This window comes from Chionomys nivalis, chromosome 1 (assembly GCF_950005125.1).
Source record: "Chionomys nivalis chromosome 1, mChiNiv1.1, whole genome shotgun sequence".
NCBI lineage: Eukaryota > Metazoa > Chordata > Mammalia > Rodentia > Cricetidae > Chionomys > Chionomys nivalis.
Window position 1 is genome coordinate 153829379 of NC_080086.1, and position 22110 is coordinate 153851488.

The 22110-nt window shown below is 47.3% G+C and overlaps 1 non-coding gene across 1 annotated transcript; it reads right to left on the reverse strand.

Moving 5' to 3' along the window:
• Positions 1–6436: 6436 nt before the first annotated feature.
• Positions 6437–6640, reverse strand: LOC130889683 (small nucleolar RNA SNORA73 family). The gene has a single exon (XR_009058622.1). It is a non-coding gene; the product is annotated as a small nucleolar RNA SNORA73 family (small nucleolar RNA).
• Between the last annotated feature and the right edge of the window lie 15470 nt (positions 6641–22110).

The following is a 22110-nucleotide window of genomic DNA, read 5'->3' on the forward strand; positions in this document are numbered from 1 at the left end:
AATGCCAAGCAGACTGTACTTGGTTAATCACCATGCTGTACTTCACATCTCTGGAATCCATTCATTCTGTTGAATTTGAAATCTAGACCCTCAGACCAGGATCTTGCAGTATAACCAACATTCTATTCTCTGTCTGTCTAGATTCTGTGGGTGAACCTTCCTCCCTGTGACTTACCAGAATGTCTTCACGGCTTTATCCATTCTGAATCAAAAGGTAGGATGAATTTTCTTCTATTTGTGGCTGAATACTATTCAGCAGTGCATACTGCACACCCTCTCAGGGGTCTTTTTCTCCTTTGTTTTGTTTTGCTTTGAGACAGCATCTCTGTATGTATTCTTGGCTGTTCTGGAACTCACTCTGTAGACCAGGCTGGCCTCGAACTCACAGAGATCCATCTGCCTCTGCCTCCTGGGTGCTGGGATTAAAGGCATGTGCCACCACATGCCCAGTGGAGCTCTGGATTTCTAAAACAAGTTGGAGGTTGCTTCCTAAGGAAACATTAAAAATTTTTATTTATTTTATTTAACGAATATGAGTGTTGTGTGTACGTGTGCGCGCGCGCGCGCACACACATATTGCATCATGTGAGTGTCTGTTGCCTGGAAAAGCCAAAGAAGGCATAGGATCCTCTGAGACTGAAGTTACAGAAGACTTTAAGATGCCATGTGGGGCCTGGGAGCTGAACCTGGGTCTTCTTTGAGAACAGCTAGTGCTTTTAAACTGCTATGCCAACTCTCTAATCCCAAAGAGACATTTAAAACAAAACAAAGCAAAAACATTATTTGTGTGTGTGTGTGTGTGTGTGTGAATGAAGTGTATGTACACATGTGCAGTTGCACCCTCCTGTGCATGGAAAGTGGCCAGATGAGGTCATCAGGTGTCCTGCTCTGTCACCCTCTGCCTTTTTCTCTTGAGACAGGGTCTCTCATTGAACCTGGAGATGGCCTAGTAGACAGCAAGTCCAAGTGATTTTCTGTCATTGTCCCCACAGAACTGGGGTTACAGGTGTTACAGCCATACTTAGCTTTGTGTGTGTCGGGGGGGGGGTAGTAGTGGGAATCTAAACTCAGGCCCTGGTGCTTGCGTAGTTAGTACCCCTACCCACTGACCTCTTTATCCAACCCCAGAGAAGCATTTCGGTTGCCTTCCCTGGGTGAGTGTGGTGGTCTCAGCAAGGGGCAGCCTTTCCAGTTCCCTCTCACAGCATCTAGGTGGTGTGCATGAAGGAGGCGGGCCTCCAGGAGAGGGGACTCCAGAATTGACTTAGATGAGAGCTGGTAACACAGGACCTGGACCCAGTAATCAGGGATGGGGCATGGGGTGAGATTCAGGGCAAGGTGACTGCGAATGCTGCCAAGTTGGTGACGAGGAGAGTGTTTGCCCACCGGCATTAAAATCCCATGAATCATTGACGAGAAACCAAACAGCACTATATCTATATAACAATTTGAACTTGTACTGCTCCAAGTAAAATCAAATTAGAAATCTTTCCCCAATTAGGTTATGCAAACGCTGACACAGAGCTGAGCAGCACTTGGTGTTTGTGTGAGAGCAACCCTACCTTACACCTCGCACAGCGAGGATATTCTCAAGCACACCCACCTCAACACCAGGTTGTGTCAACATTCTACGTCTAGATAATAAATATGAGGCACAGCACACACTGCTTTTAATTGCATCGATAAACTGGGATTAACCCCCAAGTCAGGCTTCACTATTGCAATTAAATGTCCTCAAATAAATGGTTTCCTCAATAAACAAATGGAAGGGGCTGTGTTTGCCCTGAGTAATAGCAGGTGTAATATTTTACTGGCTAAAGCTAAGTATTAAGTGGAATCACTCACAGGACCTGATTTATTCCCTGAGATCGGAAAGTCATCTTTCATACGTCACGGGCTGCTTTGGTACTGTATAAACAGCTAATGATATCCTAAATCAGGCCAGCTTGACCTGTCTTTCACCAGAGCTGCCTTGGAAATCAAGAGTCGGGGGCTCCTCTAGGGAGCCCGAGAAGCTGACTGTCTTGGACACAGAGTTGGCTGTTCTTTGTGGTTTGGTCTTTAGGTTCTAGTATTCAAAATTCCGGAATGTGTGTAGAGCTGAGGGCTTGGCACATGACCCAGGGGCTCTGTGTGGATCATTCGCTGATTGGCTTTCTGGTTTCTGTAGAGGCGTGCCCAACTTGCAGCCAAAGATACCTGTGAATGCTGCCTAACACAAAATTGTAAACGTGTGTAAGACATCATGAGGTGAGTGAGGTAGGTGTTTGTGTGTATTTGGCAAGGGTCTCAAGGATAACCTTTGTATATTGGAAGCCCCTTTGGCCATGGTGAAGCCCTACCTTTTATGACCTCTGAACTCTCTCGGTGAAATTTACAAAGAATTCTTTTTCTTTGTTTTTGTTTTTGTTTTGTTTTGCTTTGCTTTGCTTTGTTTTTGAGACAGGGTTTTAGCCGATTGTTGCCCAGGCTGGACTGCAACTCATTAGTAGCTCAGGCTGGCCTTGAACTTGCAGCAGTCCTCCTGTTTTAGCCTACCCAGTACTGGGACTTAGGCCTGAGCTACCATTTCACAAGGAATTTGTAAAGGTCAAATTAATCTCTTTGACAAGAACACCTTTCTTTGTCTCAGAGTTTGGACAGAGGACAGGCTTTGATGGTTCCGAGGTTCACAGCCTAAGCCCAGGACTGTATGTACCAGGGCCTGGGCAGTAAGAGCTCATGTCCTTAGGGGCTAGGCTGAGAGCTCCTAATAATAGCACCTAATCTTCCACAGAGTAGAATGGAGCAGCATTCTTTTTAAAAACATCCTATATACATATGCACTTATTTGTTTACTTAGTGTGAGAGTGGTTGGGTGGGGTGCAGCCCATGGGTGGAGGTCAGAGGACAACTTGACAACTTGTAGGAATCCGTTATCTTCTTCCGTCAAGTGCGTCCCAGAGATTACAGCTCAACTGTTAGCTCAGCAGCAGGCACCTGCTGAGCCATCTTTCCGGCCCCAGAATATCATTTTTGTTCCATGCAGTGCAGAGGGTGCAGACCAGTTTTTAACTAGCTCTCAGCCTTATTTGTTTGTTTGTTTGAATTTGTGTATTCTTTTAGTCTGGCTTTTTTTTTAGTGAAAAATCTATGAGAATTTGTGATTTTTGTACTTTTTGTGCTCATTATAAATCTATTGTAGAGCTCAGTGGTTTAGAGCGCTGGCTGCTCTTCCTGGAGACCCTGGTTTCATTCCCAACTCTCCAGTTCCAGGGAATCCAAGCAGGAAAAATATTCATTTCTTTTTATCTAAAAATTTAAAAAAATGAATCTAAAAAATTAAAATAAGTAAATTACAATAGATTTATCTGCAATAATTTTCCTGCAGTTTATTTACTTGGTTGCTGCTTCTTTTTCTCTTTTCTTTTTTCGAGACAAGATCTCATTATATACCTTGACTGTCCTAGAATTCACTATGTAGATCAGTCTGGCCTCAGACTCACAGAGATCTGCCTGCCTCTGCCTCCCAAGTGTTGAGATTAAAGGTGTGCGCCATTAGGCCTGGCTCTGTTGCTTCTTTGCACTGAGAAACACTGACCTACACATCTAATAGTTGCATATCAAGCTATTTAAAATAATGCATTATATTTAAACAACCTACTAAGCAAGTCCTGGTGTTCTTTGTGGTCAATGGGACAAAGATTCTCTGAGTTGAGCAGAGACCATCTGGTTCCCACCAGATACTCGAGGGCTTAGCATCACAAAGAGGGGATGAAGGTCTCAATTAGCTTTCACTACGTTGAGATGGCCTGCAGGGCACGACTGTGCCCTCCTAGGAGCTGCCCTCTGTACACCAGAGAGCTAAGCCCCTACTGGGGTTATTGATTTAGTTAAAGAGCAATTTAGGACACATTTTATTAATATGCTCGACATCAGCGTCACTGTCGCCTTTTCGTCATTTTAAATGATGTCCAAGCCCCACTTATTTTTAGTTAGTGAATCTTTCTTAATTATATCATCACGGGGGGAGGGCACTTGCTCAGCTCCAACCCAATCAAAAAATATGCACCAAAATTACCGTATGACTTAAATATATCAAAATTACCTTCCTTTTAACTGATGGCCTAGAACTTAAAAGATATGGTTTGTCTTTCCCAAACTGTTATAAAACATTTTTAGATGATAAATGCTATCAGATGGAAATAAAATATTTAACACACAGGACCTCTTCCCGAGCGTGAATATATCTACAGATAATTGTAAGCTCCTAGGAATACTTGATGGGAAATATATTGATAATACAATTTTTCTTTTCAAAGAGATTGTAATGATTGCAAATTTGGTTTGATAATTAAATTAATAAGGACTGTGAGATTCCAGCGTGGGCCTCTTAGTGATATACAGAACTGATAATATCTGTCTTGCCAACTAAAGAGGTTTTAAAAGACTGTGTCAGGTGATCTTCGCTGGTGATTCTTCGCCCTTTGAGGTTAGGTGTGTCAAGTGTCATCTCTGAAAATTTTCATGAGAAAACAAAATGATCCACAATACCCTTATTTTACTCTTAAAAATATTTAGCAGAGGGGCTAGAGAGATGGCTTCAGCTGAGGTGGCTTCCCTTCCAGTTTCAGGCAGGAACCCCCAGTTGGAAGTGAGGGTAGGTGGGGTCGCTGTGTGCCAGAGACACAGGTGTCCTGAATGGGGCACCCGGGTTCGTTGGATTCTGTTCATGTTCCTTGGCTTTTGGGAGTTTGTAACCGTAGGCCCTCTGGCTGTGACCATCCTGATGGACTTTGCATATTGGCCCCACCAGGTCTTGAACAAGTAAGTGAGTGTTGAGCAATTCAGGTGACTGCTCTGCCAGACCCTGGAGGACTGGAATCTTCCAAGGACGTCCTATTGGCCTCTGCTGGTTCATCTTGTCCAAGCTAAAGAATTACCTAGTCATAGTAGCCATGGAGAGACCAGAGGCAGTCCTGCAGAATCGAGGGGCTTGGAAAGGTTCTGTGTCTGGGGCTTGTAGAGATGGTGTAAGGCGGAGCAGGGATGAAAACCATGTGTCTCTGGCTCTAAAACCAGCCCCTACACAAGTGTCATAAGACAAAAAAGAAAGCATCTTTCTGGGGGCTTGCTTATAGTTTCGGAGACTTAGTCCATTATCACCACGGTACTTCGGAACATGGCAGCAGGTATGGCAACAGAGAAGTAGAGAGCTACATCCTGATCTGCGGGCGGGGATGGGGGGATGAGAGGGGAGAGGGCAGGGCGCACGGGGGTAGGGCATGGGTTTTGAAACCTCAAAGCCATCCCCAGTGACCCACTTCCTCCAACAAACCTACTCCAACAAGACCGCACCTCCTAATCATTCTCAAATAGCGCCATTCCCTGAAGACTAAGTATTCACGTACACGAGCCTATGGGGGCCATTCTTATTCAAGCCAATCCAGGGTGCTGGAGTCCTAGAGGAGCGTGGGTAGCGGAAGCTTGATCAGCGCTGAGTCTTGATTAAACTGGCAGCTTCTGTAAGGCAATCACTAGGTGACCTGGGATTGAATCCAGGCTCACGTGTCAGACAAGTACTGTATTGCTCAACATGTTCCCAGCCACCAGAAAGACTTACTGATTCTATGAATGGTTGTCTGGGCTTCAGCCGTTCTTCTCAGATGCACACAGCAGGAAAAGCCCTTGCTGGAGGAGTAAAGTGTGCCATGGCAAAGCCTGTGTCAGCCCCAGGAATCCAGATGCAGGTATCTGCCACCAACACTGGTCTGGAGCAGAGCCTGCTGCTCTAGGGTCACTTCCTCCAGTAATGAGCTCTGATCTGAAAGTGTAAAGTCAAAAAAACCCTTTCCTCCCCAGCTTGCTTTTTTTTGGGGGGGGGGGTGTCAAAATTTTTCCTTTAATTTGCACAAATGTTAACATCAATTTTGTCAGGTATATCATATTTATAGACTAGAAATAAGCTCTGTAACCCATTCTTTACCACTTGTGGTGTGCATGGTCTTGGGGGAAAGGATGTCCATGTGCATCCTACCAGGACATGGACGCACACAGCACACGGACCTCAAAAAGGGGCAAAAATATGTTAAAGTTCAAACCTAATCTCTTTAATATACATTTACCAGACCAAGAATAGCTAGGGAGAAGTGCTTGCTTAGCCCTGGCAATGTTCTGTGTTGAACCCTAATACAGCAACTAAGCCAAACTACCTCTAGTTACAAGGCTCCAAAATCAAGCACCAAGAAAGTTACCTGCTGTTAACCTTCAGCAGGTGGCGTGCAGATCCTCTTCTTTCCTCAACCAATAACTTGCAATCACTGATGAGTAAGCTCTTAACCAACAAATAACTTGTCATCACTGATGAGTTCTGCAAAAGAAGGCATTTTTTTTCATAAGTAAAATTCTAAAGCAATTTCCCTATCATGCAGTCTCACTCCCAGATCTCGTGATTTAAGACCATTTCCTGCACGGTTTGTCTCCTCAGACATCATCCAGAGGACTCTGAGAAGCCGTAGGAACACGCAGGCGCAGACTCGAAGGCCAGCTTCATCTCCAACATTGTGGAATGGGACTGTATATCAAGGGGCAGGGCCCTTTGCTCCCCTACGCCACTAGGACAGACCCCGGGGAGAGTGACCTCCCGGGGTAACCACGTTGAACCCAGTTTGCTTTTAGTCATGGCTGTAGCAGCAATAGAAACCCTAACTAAGAGAGTGGGGGTTTCTGAGTCAGTTGGGCTGGGCCCAAGGTTTGGTGGGTCCAGTCTTCCCCAGAACCTGTTCAGGACTCCGTAACCCAGACCATGAGTTCCGTTTCTTGTTCCTGTTGATCCCGTGAAGGCTACACATTCCCTGCATACTGTGGTCCCAGGATGAGGGCCTTTATGAATGGGAATCTGAGCCCTCGAGACCTCAGAGGGATGCTCAGGACAAGGCTAGAGCAAGGCAGTGTAAGGCAGGGAGAGGGAGGGGTAAGCGCGAGAGTCAGAGGCTGGAGCAAGAGTGGGAAGCAGTACCTTGGCTCACAGTGAAGGGTCAGGGGCTTTGGCCAGTTGCAAAGAGGATCTGGTACTTCCAGCAGCTTTCCAGACACCTGCCCAACCAGCAGGTGGGAAAACAGGAGATTCGAAAACAACCCAAATTTCATAGAGATGTCCAAAGCCCTGCAGCTTCAGGCTGTGTCCAATAGCCCCTTAACTCTGTCAGGTTCCAGGTGGTAGAACTATCTAGAGGCATTGGGGGCTGTGACCATTTTTATCTTCAGAGGACTTTCCAAATATTAAGTGCAATTTATCAAACAATGTTTTGTAGAAATTAATTTCCCAAGGGATTTCTCTATATTACTCTAATTGCTTTCCATTGACCAACTAATTTTTCAAATTGCAATTTTTTAAAAAAAAATACAAATATTCTTAGATGAGAAGTGTCTTGGTGGGAATACTGCTTTCAGAGAGGTTTGTAATCTTTATATCTGGGCTTACATATTGCCCTTCTATTGACACTACTTTTTGATTAATATTGTGTAGAACATTCCCTAATGCATCAGCAGAATTAACTATGCAGAAGCATTCAGGCACACAGACATTATATTGATGAAATGACGTTTTATTGACAAAATGACAGTTTAATACTGAGCTCTCCTGAAACTGTTTATCTCATCAGTTGCCTCCATTCTGATAGTGAGCCTGTCAAGGCAGCAGTGATATAAATCTGTCCTGTTTCACCATGCTGTTCGGTGGATCAGTCTGGACACCTTGCAACATGGATGGTGTCTCTTTAGGGTATCCTAATTCCAGTTCATTTTTGTGGTCATCCTGAAAATGGTGGTCCTGGAATACACCCTGTCATTGCTTTTTTGCAAAGCTCGCCACTGTGTACCTTTGGTGACCTCGGGCCTGCTTTCTCATGGCTCAGGGACCAAACGGTATTCTCTAAACTCATGTGTTGAAGTCTGAATCCCCAGCAGAGATCTTGTTTGGAAAAAGGGTCCTCAGAGATAATGACTGTAGGAAGTTGAGGTCAGTAGGATGTTCCTAATCCAATATGACCAGTGTTCTTATAAACACAGAGACAGCAGTGCACACAGAGGGATGTCATGTGTGGACTGGCCTGATGCTGGAACAAGCCAAGAGCTGTTGGAAGCTGGAGAGAGGCTGGCTCTGTCCACACCAGGACACTGGGCTCTGTCCTCTGAACTACAAGAGAATGTGTTTCTATGAAACACATATTGTGAAAGATTAGGTTTTATTGCAGTGTTTTCCAATGTGTATATTATATACTTTGTTTAAATAAGAAAACCGAATTTTTGTTATTTGGGTTTCCCAGTTTTTACTATGTTCTGGCAATCCTAGGATATAAATACATATATTTAAACAGTGATATTTTGGGGTTCTCATTGCTGAACCCAAGGTTAAGCAGGCCAGGCTATGGATGAGGTTCCCACAGGGATTCCTGGGTAACAGAGGTCTGGCTGTGAGAGAATACACTCCATGGTTAGGAACCCCTTCATTCACATCACAGAATAGAGTATGGGTGCCCAAGCACCCCTGTAGACAACTCCTCAGTATTTCCCTCTGGGAGTGAGCTCCAACAAAACATACTCATGCGGAAGCTAGATGTGGTCATCAATGATTTTTGCAGCTGGCTCTTTTCTCTGATCCTTACTGAAGCCCAGTGAAGTAGGGAACAAGCCACAGTCTACAAGGAGCTGAAAAGAAAAAGGTCAAAGTCAGTGGGACAACAGAGAAAAACCAGCCTAGAGGCAGTTAGCGTGACAGTGTTTTGTAGCCACCTCAAGGACGGTCAGATCTCTCCCCAGAACGCGATGATTTGGAGTCAAGAGTAGGCCAGCAGCTGCTGTTCTGCTGTGTCACCTAGGATGCCTGGCACTCTGGGGTCCAGATGTTGCTATCCTGCCCTTTGAACATCTGCGTACTAACTAATTGGCAGTTTCATCGGAAAGGTGTAAGAACCAAGGAGGAATATCATTTGCACGATTTCTTTCCCTCTTCTGTGCCATGGGTGTTCTTCAGAAGCACCACCCACGTATTGATTATCAGAGACCAGCTTCACCAAAGACACCACTTACCAGTGTAGGAGTATGGGGATTAAAAATAAGTAAAGTGAGCGAAGGTGCAAGTGAAAATAATGAAACAGAAACAGGATAGTACCCGGAGGGAGTTCCAGGGAATACTGAAATCGCCTGCGTTTAATTTCTATTTGCTTAAAATACCCCCCACCCCAAAAGGTAGGAGTAAGATTAAAAAAAAAAACTGCATTGACATGATACAAGAAAATGAACATACCAGTTGAAAGTTGCAGGCTACATTCTTAGTTAAACATTCTGTTGCTAGAACAAGACAAGTAACACTCACACCTGAGGCCAAAACATTCTGTAGGCAAACCACTCCCTGGAAGGAATCTATTGTTCTTTCCCTAAGGGAGTAGGAACTTAGTTGGATCTTTTAGACTCTTGTTTGAGGTAGAAACAAATCTATTTCTCTATACCTGAAATACAAGGTCTGGATATTAGCCACACCTGTTGACACTAACCTTGAGAGGGCAGAAGTTCCTTCCAACTCTCTGACCTTTGGTCAGGGCTGAAGGGCAACAACTCTGCTCAAGCTGAAACTCTCTGACCCTCAGACAAGGTGGGAATGGGCTTACATTTTTGGGCCTCCATAATTGAACAGTATCTGTGAGTGTTCACAAATTACTTATGCCCTGCCTGGTACTCAGTTTTTCCCTGGTAGCTATCTGGGCAAGTCTGGAAGAATTGTGGTCTCTACCAGTAACCAATGTCCCTTAAGCCCCCTCCCAGGGCAGTACTGGCTCCTCCATGCAGAGTGGCCATACTTCTGGAAGAGTCTTTCTCTTCTTGAGGACTTGTTATGACTCAGTGGGAACCAGATCTTAAGGCCAGGTCAACTTAAACTTGGGTCATCCTCACCCTGGGGCAAATGTGCCTTTGCAGACCATCTGCCAATCATGTCAATCATCTTCCTTGTGAGGGATAATCTTGCCATCTTTGACAAAGTCAAAGCCACAGAAGGCAACAGAGATGGTGGCCAGAGAAGACTTCCAGCATGTTTCAGACAATTGTGTTTGAGCAAGGGATAGAGGTGGGTTCTGTGCCTCTCTAAAGTCAAACTCCCAGGCTCTGGTTTCCTGACTCGGGAGTTAGAGCTTCTTGCAGGACCATCATTAGGTGGTCCACAGACTCACTCTGGGAATAAGCAAAGGAATATCAGCTTTGCCTCAAAAATGGCTCCCATAGCAGAGGATCAGAGCAGGTACTGGTACTGCCAGGTTGGGCCATTTGACCTGGAGACTCATGCTTACAGGTCTATAGATGTGCCTGGCTGGAGACTCATGCTTACAGGTCTGTAGATGTGCCTGGCTGCAGCTGCTCAATCCTGGATTTGGAAGCTCTGGAAAGGCGGCTCCATCTGCCCACAGGCCTGGGCCCTGTGTAATGTCAGGCTAGCTTTCCTTCTGGCGTGGAACAGAGGTGAACTGACTTTGGTGAGTTTGGGTTAGATTCCCTGCCTACTGGAGCTCTCAATACCCAGAAGGCCTTTAACAGAAGTTTCACCATCTGGTGGATAAAGGTGGTACCTCATGTTTTCTCCTTCAGCTGCCAAACATGTTGAACACTCACATATTATATGTAACTGGCTGTTTATATTTTCTCTTAGGCAATGTTCCTTTGCCTCTACACCCCCTGCCACAACAATAGCTTTAACTGAGGCATAATTGCCCACAAGTTGTTCATATTTTTATATTTTTTAACAAAAATCCTAGCAGTTCAGGTGTAGCACATGCCTTTAATCTCAGCACTTGGGAGGCAGAAGCAGTCCAACTTGGAGTTCAAGATCTGCCTGGTCTACATAGCTAGTTCTATGCCAACCAAGGCTACATAGTGTGACCCTATCTTAGAAAGGAAGGAGGCAGAAAGGAAGGAAGGAAGGAAGGAAGGAAGGAAGGAAGGAAGGAAGGAAGGAAGGAAGGAAGAAACAAGCAGGGGAGATGGCTCAATGGTTAAAGGACTTGGTGCCTACATGTGATGATGTGAGTTCAGATCCCCAGAACCCACACAAAGCCAGACACAGCAGCATGTATTCCTGCTGTAATGGTTTAAATAAAACACTGCAGCGGGGTCCAGCAAGGAGCCGTGGCAGATGAGAGACAGAGATGGATAGGCACACCATGCAGAGTGAGTTTGGATATAGTTTATTCAGTAAAAGGGAAGGGGGGAGGAGGGAGAGAGAAACAGAGAGAGAGAGAGAGAGAGAGAGAGAGAGAGAGAGGAGGAGGAGGAGGAGGAGGAGGGGAGAGGAGAAGAAATTGTAGCCATTTCAGAAGAGAGACTGGGCAGAGAGAGAGTGCAGGCTAGAAGTGGAAGGAAGATCTGCTTGCCTCACTGGAAGGTGGGGAGAGTGGGCGGGGCTTGTCTCTTAAAGGGATAGTACAGACCATTATGCCTGCCACAGGGGAGATGAGAAGTGGGGAAGGGAGAATGCCTGGAAGCTCAGAGGCTGCATGCCTGAAGTGCTACACACCTGAAGTGTGTAGCAGTGAACACAAACATGATACCTGCTGTGCTGTTACTGACCCACTCTGACATTTTTGTTGTTGGTTTTTGAGATAGGATCTCTCTCTGTAACCCTTACTGGCCATGTATGACTTACTATGTAGACCAGGCTGACCTCGAACTCACAGAGCTCTGCCTGCCTCTGCCACCCGAGGGGTGGGATTAAAGGCGTGTGATACCACACCTAGCTCTAACTAGAGAAACTGCAGCCATGTTTTCTCAAGTCACCCACCACATCCATGCAGCACCCATCAGGTGTCTTCAGTGAGACAGCCACCCGAGTAGGTGGGATGCTTATCTCAGTGTGGCTGTAAGCCCTGTGACTCTGCACTTCTCAGCTGTTAGACCACCTGACAGCTTCTCAGACGATAGCCCATTCATAGCCTTTGCTCAATGTTAGCGTGCTAGCCATCTTTTTAAAAGATTTTTTTTACATTTTATGTGTATGAGTGTTTTGCCTGAATGTATGTCTGTGTCTATATGTATACCCAGTGCCTGTGGAGGCCAGAAGAAGGCATTGGATCCCCTGGGGCTGGAGTTACAGGTGCTTGTAAGCTGTCATGCAGATTCTGGGGATGAAAGGTGGGTCCTCTTCAAGAACAGCAAATACTCTTAAGCACCAAGCCATCTCTTTAGCTTGCATTCAAGAACAAAAGCACAAGAAAGAGGCCGTCTTTCCTCCCCTGTGGCTACCCTGTTGTTCTTGCACCTGTTTGAAGCTAACCACCCCTTTGGTGGTGGATGACTTAGTAACTCTGCTGAAAAACATTGAGTATACAAGTAAGGCTTGCCCTACTGATGTCTGTCTGTCTATCCCATGCCAGCCCCACTTTGTCTTGAACGTTGTAACTTTGGAGTGTATTTTGGAATGCAGAAGCTAAATTTTCCTTCGTGGTTTTCCTCTGGCCGCTGGCGATCTCCCATAGTCTGTGGACCCATTCCACTCAGCTTTGCCCTTCTGTGACCCTGGGATTCCTCTCCCTATGCTTAAAGCCTGTGGTGTTGCCAACAGCCAATTAATTTTTAGTTTGCATCTAGCAGTGGATGCTGTGGGTTACTTAGGCCTTGCATTTCAGATTTTATCAGGTTTTCTCTGATTTTCCTTGCTACTCCTTCTCAGGCTTCTTTGCCAACCTATTTCCTGTCTCTGGGATTGGATATCTCCATCCTCAAATCTCTTCTCTGTGCCGAGGGATATTGATCAGGCCTCGAGTATCTAAATGTTACTCACATCCAGATAAGTCCAGCATCTGCATCTCTCCCCAGGGTTCTGGACTCCTGCATCCCACTATCACTGATGTCTCCTTGTAGCACCTGGTCAACAGATCCAGGCCCAGGGGTTGGCCTCCACTTCCTCCAAACATGCTTTTCTTCTGCCTCAGGAAATTATGATTCCATCCTTCCACTGCTCCTGCGAACCCTCAGACTCACTTTTGGCACCTCCTTTTTCCTGTCTGGTCTGTCAGATGATTCTCCCAACTCTGTGATGCAGCAGAAGGAGCGGGTGCTTGTTTGTCCCAGCCACCCAGCTAGCTTACATCCGAAATAATTACACAGAAACTGTATTTATTTAAACACTGTCTGGCCCATTATATCTAGTCTCTTTTTAGTTAACTCTTACATCTTGATTAACCCATTTCTATTAAATCTGTGTATCACCACGTGACTGTGGCTTACCAGCAAGATTTTAACCTACGTCCATCTCAGGCTGGAGATTCATGGCATCTGCCACACTTCCCTTCTTCCCAGCATTCTGTTCTGTCTACTCCGCCCACCTAAGGGTTGCCCTATCAAAAGGCCAAGGCAGTCTCTTTATTCAACCAATGAAAGCAACAGACAAACAGAAGACCCTCCTACACTGTGAGAGCTTCCTCTGCAGTTGTTTGCTCTACCCAGGCCCATCAGCCTTTCAGGAGAGCTGAGGTCTCTGGCCATACTCTGGAAGGGACATCCGGCCATGCCATACTCTGGAAGGGACATCCGGCCATGCCATACTCTGGAAGGGACATCCGGCCATGCCATACTCTGGAAGGGACATCCGGCCATGCCTTACTCTGGAAGGGACATCCGGCCATGCCTTACTCTGGAAGGGACATCCGGCCATGCCCATACTCTGATAGGGACATCCGGCCATGCCTTACTCTGGAAGGGACATCCGGCCATGCCCATACTCTGGAAGGGACATCCGGCCATGCCCATACTCTGGAAGGGACATCCGGCCATGCCCATACTCTGGAAGGGACATCTGGCCATGCCCATACTCTGGAAGAGACATCTGGCCATGTCCATACTCTGGAAGGGACATCTGGCCATGCCCATACTCTGGAAGGGACATCCGGCCATGCCCATACTCTGGAAGAGACATCCGGCCATGTCCATACTCTAGAAGGGACATCCGGCCATGCCATATACTCTGGAAGGGACATCCGGCCATGCCTTACTCTGGAAGGGACATCTGGCCATGCCATACTCTGGAAGGGACATCTGGCCATGCCATACTCTGGAAGGGACATCTGGCCATGTCCATACTCTGGAAGGGGCATCTGGCCATGCCATACTCTGGAAGGGGCATCTGGCCATGCCATACTCTGGAAGGGACATCTGGCCATTCCATACTCTGGAAGGGACATCTGGCCATGCCATACTCTGGAAGGGACATCTGGCCATGCCATACTCTGGAAGGGGCATGGGCTGAGGAACAGAGTCAGTGTTTCTGTTGGAATGAATGAATGTGGTAGACAGAATAAAGTCCTAAAACCCCAAAGACCCCAGGACCAGTTATTTGGTAGAGGGCAAAAAAGATAGACTAAGAACAAACAATGAACAAAACTGCTGCACTGAACACTAACGCAACAGGTTCCCACAGAGGCCTAGAAAATATAAGGACCCTCTCTTTCCCTCCCTCCTTCCCTCTTCCCTCCTCTCCTCCAGCCCCTTCTTTGTCTTCCTCCTTCCTCCCCTTCCTTCTTTTCTTTATCTGTACTGGGTTTGGAACCCCAGGCTTTGCACAAGCCCATGGAGCGCTCTACCGCGGCATCACAGCTTTATTCCCACGTGTATGAATTCCCCCTCCTTCTCTCCTGCTCCCTTTGGACAGGTCTCTGTGTAGTCCAGGTTAGGTGTGACCTCATCCTCACTAAGCGTATGTAAAGCAATCCTAGTTCCAAATGAGGTGACAGGCTGAGGTGGCCTGGTAAAGACCTCAGCATTTGGTTTTGGAAGATATAATTCTACTCCCACCAGTGCTATTGAGGGGTCTCAGTGTGGCAGTGAAGGCGAACCGAATGTGAATTGGATAGAGAGGTGGGAAAAGGTTGAATTAGACATGAAGATCTGTGTGGCTGAGAGGGAAGGACAGGAGCCTGGAGCAGGAACAGGAACTGAGGGGAAAATGTTCAGGTGACAGGAAGGCAGGGGAAGAAATGGACAGAAATGGATCAGGAGCATGTTTAGGCCTCTGTGAAGACCTGGAAAATCATCAAGCAGGGGGACAGAGAAACAGTGTCTTAGAAGCAGGTCATTGGGCCAGGAGGGAACCCAGGTCCTAAGCCTATCCCACAGCTGGGAGGATTGGCTAGCAGAAGCCCCGAAGCAGTGACCAAACCTGCCTTTCCATCAGAGCAGGATGCCCATGAAGAACTGTCCAGGGCTCATGGCAAGGCCAGCCTCTGCAGACCCATCCTGGTACAGTCCCTCTGGTACAGGGACTTTGCACCAGGGTACATCCTTGAAAACCTGTGCGTGTGTGTGTGTGTGTGTGTCACGAATTTTGCTTTCACACAAGTCCTCCTTCAGTGGGGACTATCTGCCTCATCTTGCTGACAGAGGACAAAGATATCAAATACAAGTTATTTGCTCTTTTGTGGAAAGGCCCTGGTCATGACGGTAGGATGTCGGCCTTGGCATTCACATGTCCAACTGACTAGAACCACAGGACACAGCCTCAGGGTGAGCGGATCAAGCATGGGACACAAGCAACGCTCGGTTCCTAGACTGGGTTCTGTTGGTCTTTCGGCTTTGTTCACTTCTGCATCTGCCGGCTGCAGAGTGGGAAGATGCATAGATGAAGAGCTGCGGGACTTCTCGATATCCAGACGCCCGCGGATGAGGAGGTCACTGAGGCAGACGCATTCTTTACTTCAGTCCATTAGCCTTGCAGGGCTGTGGATGTGGGAAGCGCCGGCCCTGCTTGTAAATGGTACATCTGAGTCAACCGGACAGCTCAGACTCCAGCAGGAGCCCAGCACCCCCGCTCCTCGGGTTCCTCGTGTTATTAGCATAATAAAATGAGAGAAAATATTGACATTCGGTATGTGCCCGGCCTGTTAGTGGTAGGGAAAGAGAGATCTGCAATGCTAATTGAAATGTAATTGATGTAAAAGTGCAATTCTTACACAGAAGTGGGAAGACAGGCTCGCTTGTAAAATAGATAAGATTAGAGGGAATCCCAGGCATCAATCCCAGGCCTATTCCGAGTGCCAAGAGCTAATAAGCCAGTGATTGTTTTAGTTCATGCAGGCACCACCCATATTTACTGTATTTTCTAGACCAGCTTGGCTGCTGCTGAATGAATCAATATGAGGGCTCCATTATTTCATTTTGTGTCTCTTGGTGGTGTCTGTAGCCCAACATGACCTGCTGTTATGGATGTGATAAGCAGGAAGGAGGTGGCCAGCTAGTCGCTCCAGATGTAGCGGAAGAGCTGGAATTCTAAGGTTCCAGTTCTTCTCCTGTGGGCACCACCCCTGCTACTCCAACAGACCCTGCCAGGCCTGGCCAGGGGAGCTGCAGTGGGGCTCCTGAGCACTGTGACACCTGCTCCCTAGAGTGCTTAGCAGTCCCGAGTCAGGTGGCAGCATGTTGACATGCTGTTGACACATGAAATTTTGTTTCTGAATGATTGCAGTGGTTAAGCCGGCAGTGTGTGCCCATGGAGGGCAAGGCCATAGAGGAAGCACTGGGATCCTAGGTCCTGGCCACACTGTTTGCTTTCCTCTCTGGTCTCTGGTCAGATGAGTCCTGTAGGCTTCTCAGGAGTTGCTTTCTGACCAGGGAGCAGGGAGAAGGGGTTCTGGGAATCTCTGTGGCCGCTACTACCTCTGGCATCTGATAGACTTACCTCCCTATGGTTCTGTCTGCTTTGAGAACAGTGCTGAGGCTTTGAGGTATTTCTGTCACTTACCAGTTCCACTGTCACCTGAGCAGCCACCACCCTAAATCTCCATTTGGGAAGAGGGGCTGTGTGCATGAAGTCAGCTCTCTACTGCCGAGCCCCCTAGGGTGACTTGAATAAGAATGGTCCCCATAGGCTCCTGTATTTGAACATTTGATCATTAGGGAATGGTGCTGCTTGGGAGAGATTAGGAGATGTGGCCTCCTTGGAGGACGTGTGTCACAGGGATTGGGTTCTGTGATTTCAAAAGTTCAAACTAGGCCCAGGGCCTCTCTCTTCTTTCTGCTGCCTGCAGATGCAGACGTGGAACTTCCCCAGCATCATGTCTGCCTGCATCCCATCACGCTCTATGCCACAACAGTGGACGAAACTTCTGACCTGTAAGCTTTCCTTTCTAAGAGTTGCCGTGGTCATGGTGTCTCATCACAGCCACAGAACAGTGACTAGGACACGCTCCCTCCCCAGTGTATCGCCTTCACCTGTATCCCGTTGTCCTGCACATATACTCTGATGATGAGATTGAGATTAGAGACAGATTCACGCCACAAATAACGCTGACCTTTTTTGTGGGTTTGAGAAACAAAGACACTTCCTCTGAAATAACTAATGATCCAGACTGCAAATAGTGAAAGTGAGACATCTTTTTTTTCATATTAAGCAAAAAGCGAAGTGACCCACATGGCAATTTGATGGGGAACAGTAGCTTTTATGATCCTGATCACAGTTCCCTGCCCTCTCTGTTCGCTTGTTGGCTGGAAGTACAATATTCTTAATGTCTGATATGGTTCTCGTCCCCGTTTCCTCATCCTCCTGGGGCTTGAGCTTCCTTCTTCCTGATATATGGGGCCCGTCCCATAGCCGACTGTGTAATATGTCTATCCAGATCTAGAACTGAGTTACAGATGGCTAGGAAACTGTTATATGGGTGCTGGGAATCGAACCTGGGTCCTCTGGAGAGCAGCCAGTGCTGAACCATCTCCCTAGAGAAAACCCAGGTGCCCTGTGCATTCAGACTGAGGTCTTCATCAAGCTTTCCCACCACACCAACTGCTCTGTGGGACCAGGCTCTTAAGTGACTTGTTTTTTCCCCTCATATGTCTGAACACACCAGAGCAAAATTCTTCCAAGGTCCTTTGGTAGTGGAGGCTAAGTATGTTCAGGGCCTGTCGGGTGGAGGAAGAGAAAGTTCACTCCCCAGACTGCCTTCTGAAGTCAAAAGCAGACTAGAACTCCCAGAAGCACGCTCTAACTCCCAGAGCCCGGCTCCAGCTCCCAAAGCCGGACTCCAGCTCCAAAGCCCTTCAGTCATGTCCTCCTGCAGACAGTGCCAATACGTGCAGGTTGGGCTCTCACAGCAGAACTCCACTTTTAATATTTTAAGGAAATTATAGAATAATATATTTTCTCACGGGAGACATTTTCCTGGCCCCAAACAAACCATTAGTCAGTAGTGGCGTGGGCCACCCCCTTCACTAATGCAGTCACGGGCTTGCTTCTTTGGCTTTGCTGTAGTCCTTAACTGGGTCACAGAGTCGCTATCCCTGGGCAGCTGCAGCACAGAGCAGACAGACAGACAGCCTGTACCTTTCTGGAAGGACCCCTTCACCCTGACCCCAGGTATTGAAACAGAAATTTTCCTGAATTAGATCCTCAAGTTGAAGTATAAGGGAATATGGCTCAGTTGATAAAGCTCTTGCCCTACATGCACACAGCCTTGGTTCCATCCTCAGAACCACGTAAACCAGCAGCAGTGGTACACACCTGTAATCCCAGAGCTGGGGAGGTGAAGGCTGGAGGATCAGAAGTTCAAGGCCACTCCATGATGCGGGTTGAGTTTGGGGCCAGCATGGACTACATAAGACCTTGTTTCAAAAGAGAGAAGTCTGTTGGCCAACTGCTAAGGGAAGAGTAACAAGACTCAGTTATAGCAATTGTTCAATAAACTCTATTTTACCTTGTAATTAAATTAACTGGTAAGGGGCACTTCATCCCTGTGACTTGGGTCTATGGATCTGGTGTTGGTTATATTTCTCATAGGGTCAAGGAGCCAGTTCTCCATAGTGATTTATGTACATTGTATTACTAGCTTCCTGGGAATCCTGTAACAAAGCGTGTCTTAAACAGCTGCAAAGTATGGTCTTCATTCTAGAGACTGGGAGTCAAGGTCAGGGTGTCCTCAGGACTGGTTCTGTGAGGGCCGTGAGCAAGGTTCTGTCCCATCCCCTCTTGGCTTCTCCTGGTTGCTGGTGATTCTCAGCGGTCCTTATTTTGTAGATACACACCCAGTTTCTACTTGCCTGTTCACACGGCATCCCTGGGTGTCTGTCCGTGTGGCCAATTCATTTCTGTTATGTCACCTTCACACTGGGTTGGGGCCCATCCTAATGACTTCATCTTAATTTGATTACATCTTTAAAAACCTTATTTTTAAATTCATAGGCCCTGGCGGGGTCATTAGGATTCTAGTCTGTGATTTTTAGGGGACATAACCCCAGTGCTCATCATCTCTTATCAATGGGTTTCCAGTTCTCTTGTCTCAGAGGCCTGGTAGAATTTAGAACAAAGGAGCAAGCCTAATTTACCTAGACCCCTGGTCTTGCCTCTCATTCCGTGTCTGGGTGGACTGGTGCTGGGCGGCAGAGGCCGACGGAGCCTTCTTCAGCACTGTTGGTGCTGGCTTGCTTTTTCTCCTGCTATTTCACATTCCCTCCATCAAGGCAGTGAGCTATAAACCAGCGGCGCTTGCACTGACAATGTGTCAGGCAGAGCTGTTTATCACGGTGTCCAGTTGATTAATACCTGTCAGCTGGGGTTCACACGTATCAGAGAGCTGCCCTGTGATAATAGAGGTGTCTATTCGCACACGGAACGTAGCAACAAAGGACTTAGGGTCTCCTTGTTTGCCTGGCAGACCTGATCTAGGCCTTATGTGAAGGGTTCAGGAACAGCTGAATGCTAGAAGCAAAGCCTGAAGTCAGTGGGTTCAGTCCAGCACCTCAAGCAGACATAGCAGAAAAGGGCTCAGCTGGAGAACTGCACGCAGGGCCCAGTCTTGCCCTTGGCTGAGACAAGCATCTTTATCAGCGAGGGGCCAAGCTAGAGAAATGTTCTGAGGCCTTGGAGCCCTCTGTGGTCTTGCATCCTATATGCACAGAAGGGTGAGGCCGGGTCAAATCACCCACAACTCCCTTGTTCTGGGTTGGGCTTGCGTGTAGAAGGTGTCTCTCTTAATAGGGGCTTTCCAGCTATGAGGAGCACAGATCTTCCTCATCCCTGCTTGGATTGCACAGGCTTGCTGAAGGGAGATGTGGACCCCTTGTCAACACCACAGACAGGAGCCAAACAGAGGTGGGCTATGTGTGTCCCAGTTATGGAAGACAAGGCTTCTGCCAATTTTGTGGAGACAGATAGCCTTTGCTCACATGTGCTTACACACACACACACACACACACACACACACACCTTTAACTAGCCTCTGCTTACAGTATGTCTGAGCATCTTGACTTTGCATTCAAGGATCCCTGTTAGTTGATAATTCTCGGTCTCTTGGTTCACAGAGGAAGAGGAGGAATTGGTCGGCTGAGGCTGCCCCTCTGGTTATAAGCTCACTCTTGGTGTAGTTAGCCATAGGAAGGATGTCAAGGCATGGTTCCAAAGACAAAGAGCCAGAGCTGGGGCTAGGGTCACTTCTCTTGGGAGGGCTGAAGAAGGCCATCCTGGTGCTCGTTGCCTGGTTACTGACTAACGGAACCAAGAGCCCCAGTGCTGTAGTAGGTGTTTGGTGCTGCCTGCGAAGCCCCTGTTGCAAACCTGCATTTCCCACAAAGGCCGAAGGGATCACAGCACACCATCTCAGCTTATCCAAGGGCTGCTTCCGCATGTGTGCTGCCTGGAGGGGGTGAAAGTGAAAACAGACAATTCAGGATTCATCCTAGAATTGTGGTGGTATCGGGCAGCTCCAGCCAGCCTGACCCTGGTGAGGGACCATGCCTGCATTTCTACCACCTAGTCCTTCTGCTTCCTGTCACCTTCTGACTCTAAGTCTCCCTACTCAATTCATGAGGATCTGTATTATTTTATTCATTTCCCCCTTTTTTTGAGACAGGGTCTCATGTAACTTGGGATGGCCTCAAGATCACTATGTAGCCAGATATGCTGGTGCACACCTTTAATACCAGCACTCAAGAGGTAGAGGCAGACTCTGTGGGTTTGAGGTCAACCTGGTCTACATAGTGAGTTTCAGAACAGTCAGGGCTATGTAGAGAGAGCCTGTCTCTAAAAACAAAACAAAACAAACAAAAAACCAAAAACAAAAATTTCACTATGTAGCTGAGATTGGCCTTGAACTACTGATCCTCCTGCCTCTACCAAGCTCTACCCCAGAGGCAGATTACATGTGAGTGCCCCCAGGCCTGGTATAGTGGTTTGAAGGAGAACTATTCCCCATATGCATGGATATTTGAACAGTTGGCAGCACCATGTGGGGAGGTTTAGGTGGTACAGCCTTGCTGGAGGAAGTATATCACTGGGGACAGGCATGGAGACCCCCTTCCACTTTGCTATCTTCCCTTCACGGGGATGGTTGAGGATGTGACTTATCACATCCTGTTCCAGCCGCCATGCCTGCCTGTGGCCATACCCTTCCACCGTGATGGACTCTGCTGCCTCTGGAACTGTTAAGCCCGAATGAGTTCCTCCTCCCCTGAGCTGTGTTGGTCATGACACTCTGTCACAGCAGCAGGAAAGGGAATACTACCCTCATGATCATATTCATAATTCATTCATTTGCTGGAGTGAACAAAAATTCCTGTTTCTTGTAGGAGAGAACTTTGACAAAAGTTTTGGCACTTAGTAGGTGTTTGTTTGCTTGTTTGTTTGTTTTGTGAGTGAACTCACAATGACCTTGGATCACAAAAGAAAACTTGAGCTGGGTCTGAAGGCAGACGTGCCTGGTTGACGTCTCTGTGACTCTCCGGTCAGAGGCCAGTGATGGGGTGCAGGGACCCTGCTGTATAGTCCCATCATGGCCATGATCTCCCGAGGGAGGTGGACAGTCAGTGTCCCAACGTACTCTGTTATGATCCCTGGTACAACAGTGATCACACTGCAGACCCCACATATAAGTGTGTGACTTATGCCACACCAAGAGGAGGAGCGGATTCTGAGCCATACTGATGCTGTGCCCTACAACAACATCTGTGTGTGCACATTTATAAGGCTGCTTGCAGCAAGTCTTGGGGTAGAGGGTATGCTCCCTTGAAAAGCCGATGCCTCTAAACTGCCTTTCACATTTGCTTCCTCTTCCCTACCGTGTGAGAGGGCCTTGCTGCTCACTCACCTTGAATTTGATGGCCATTGCTGGT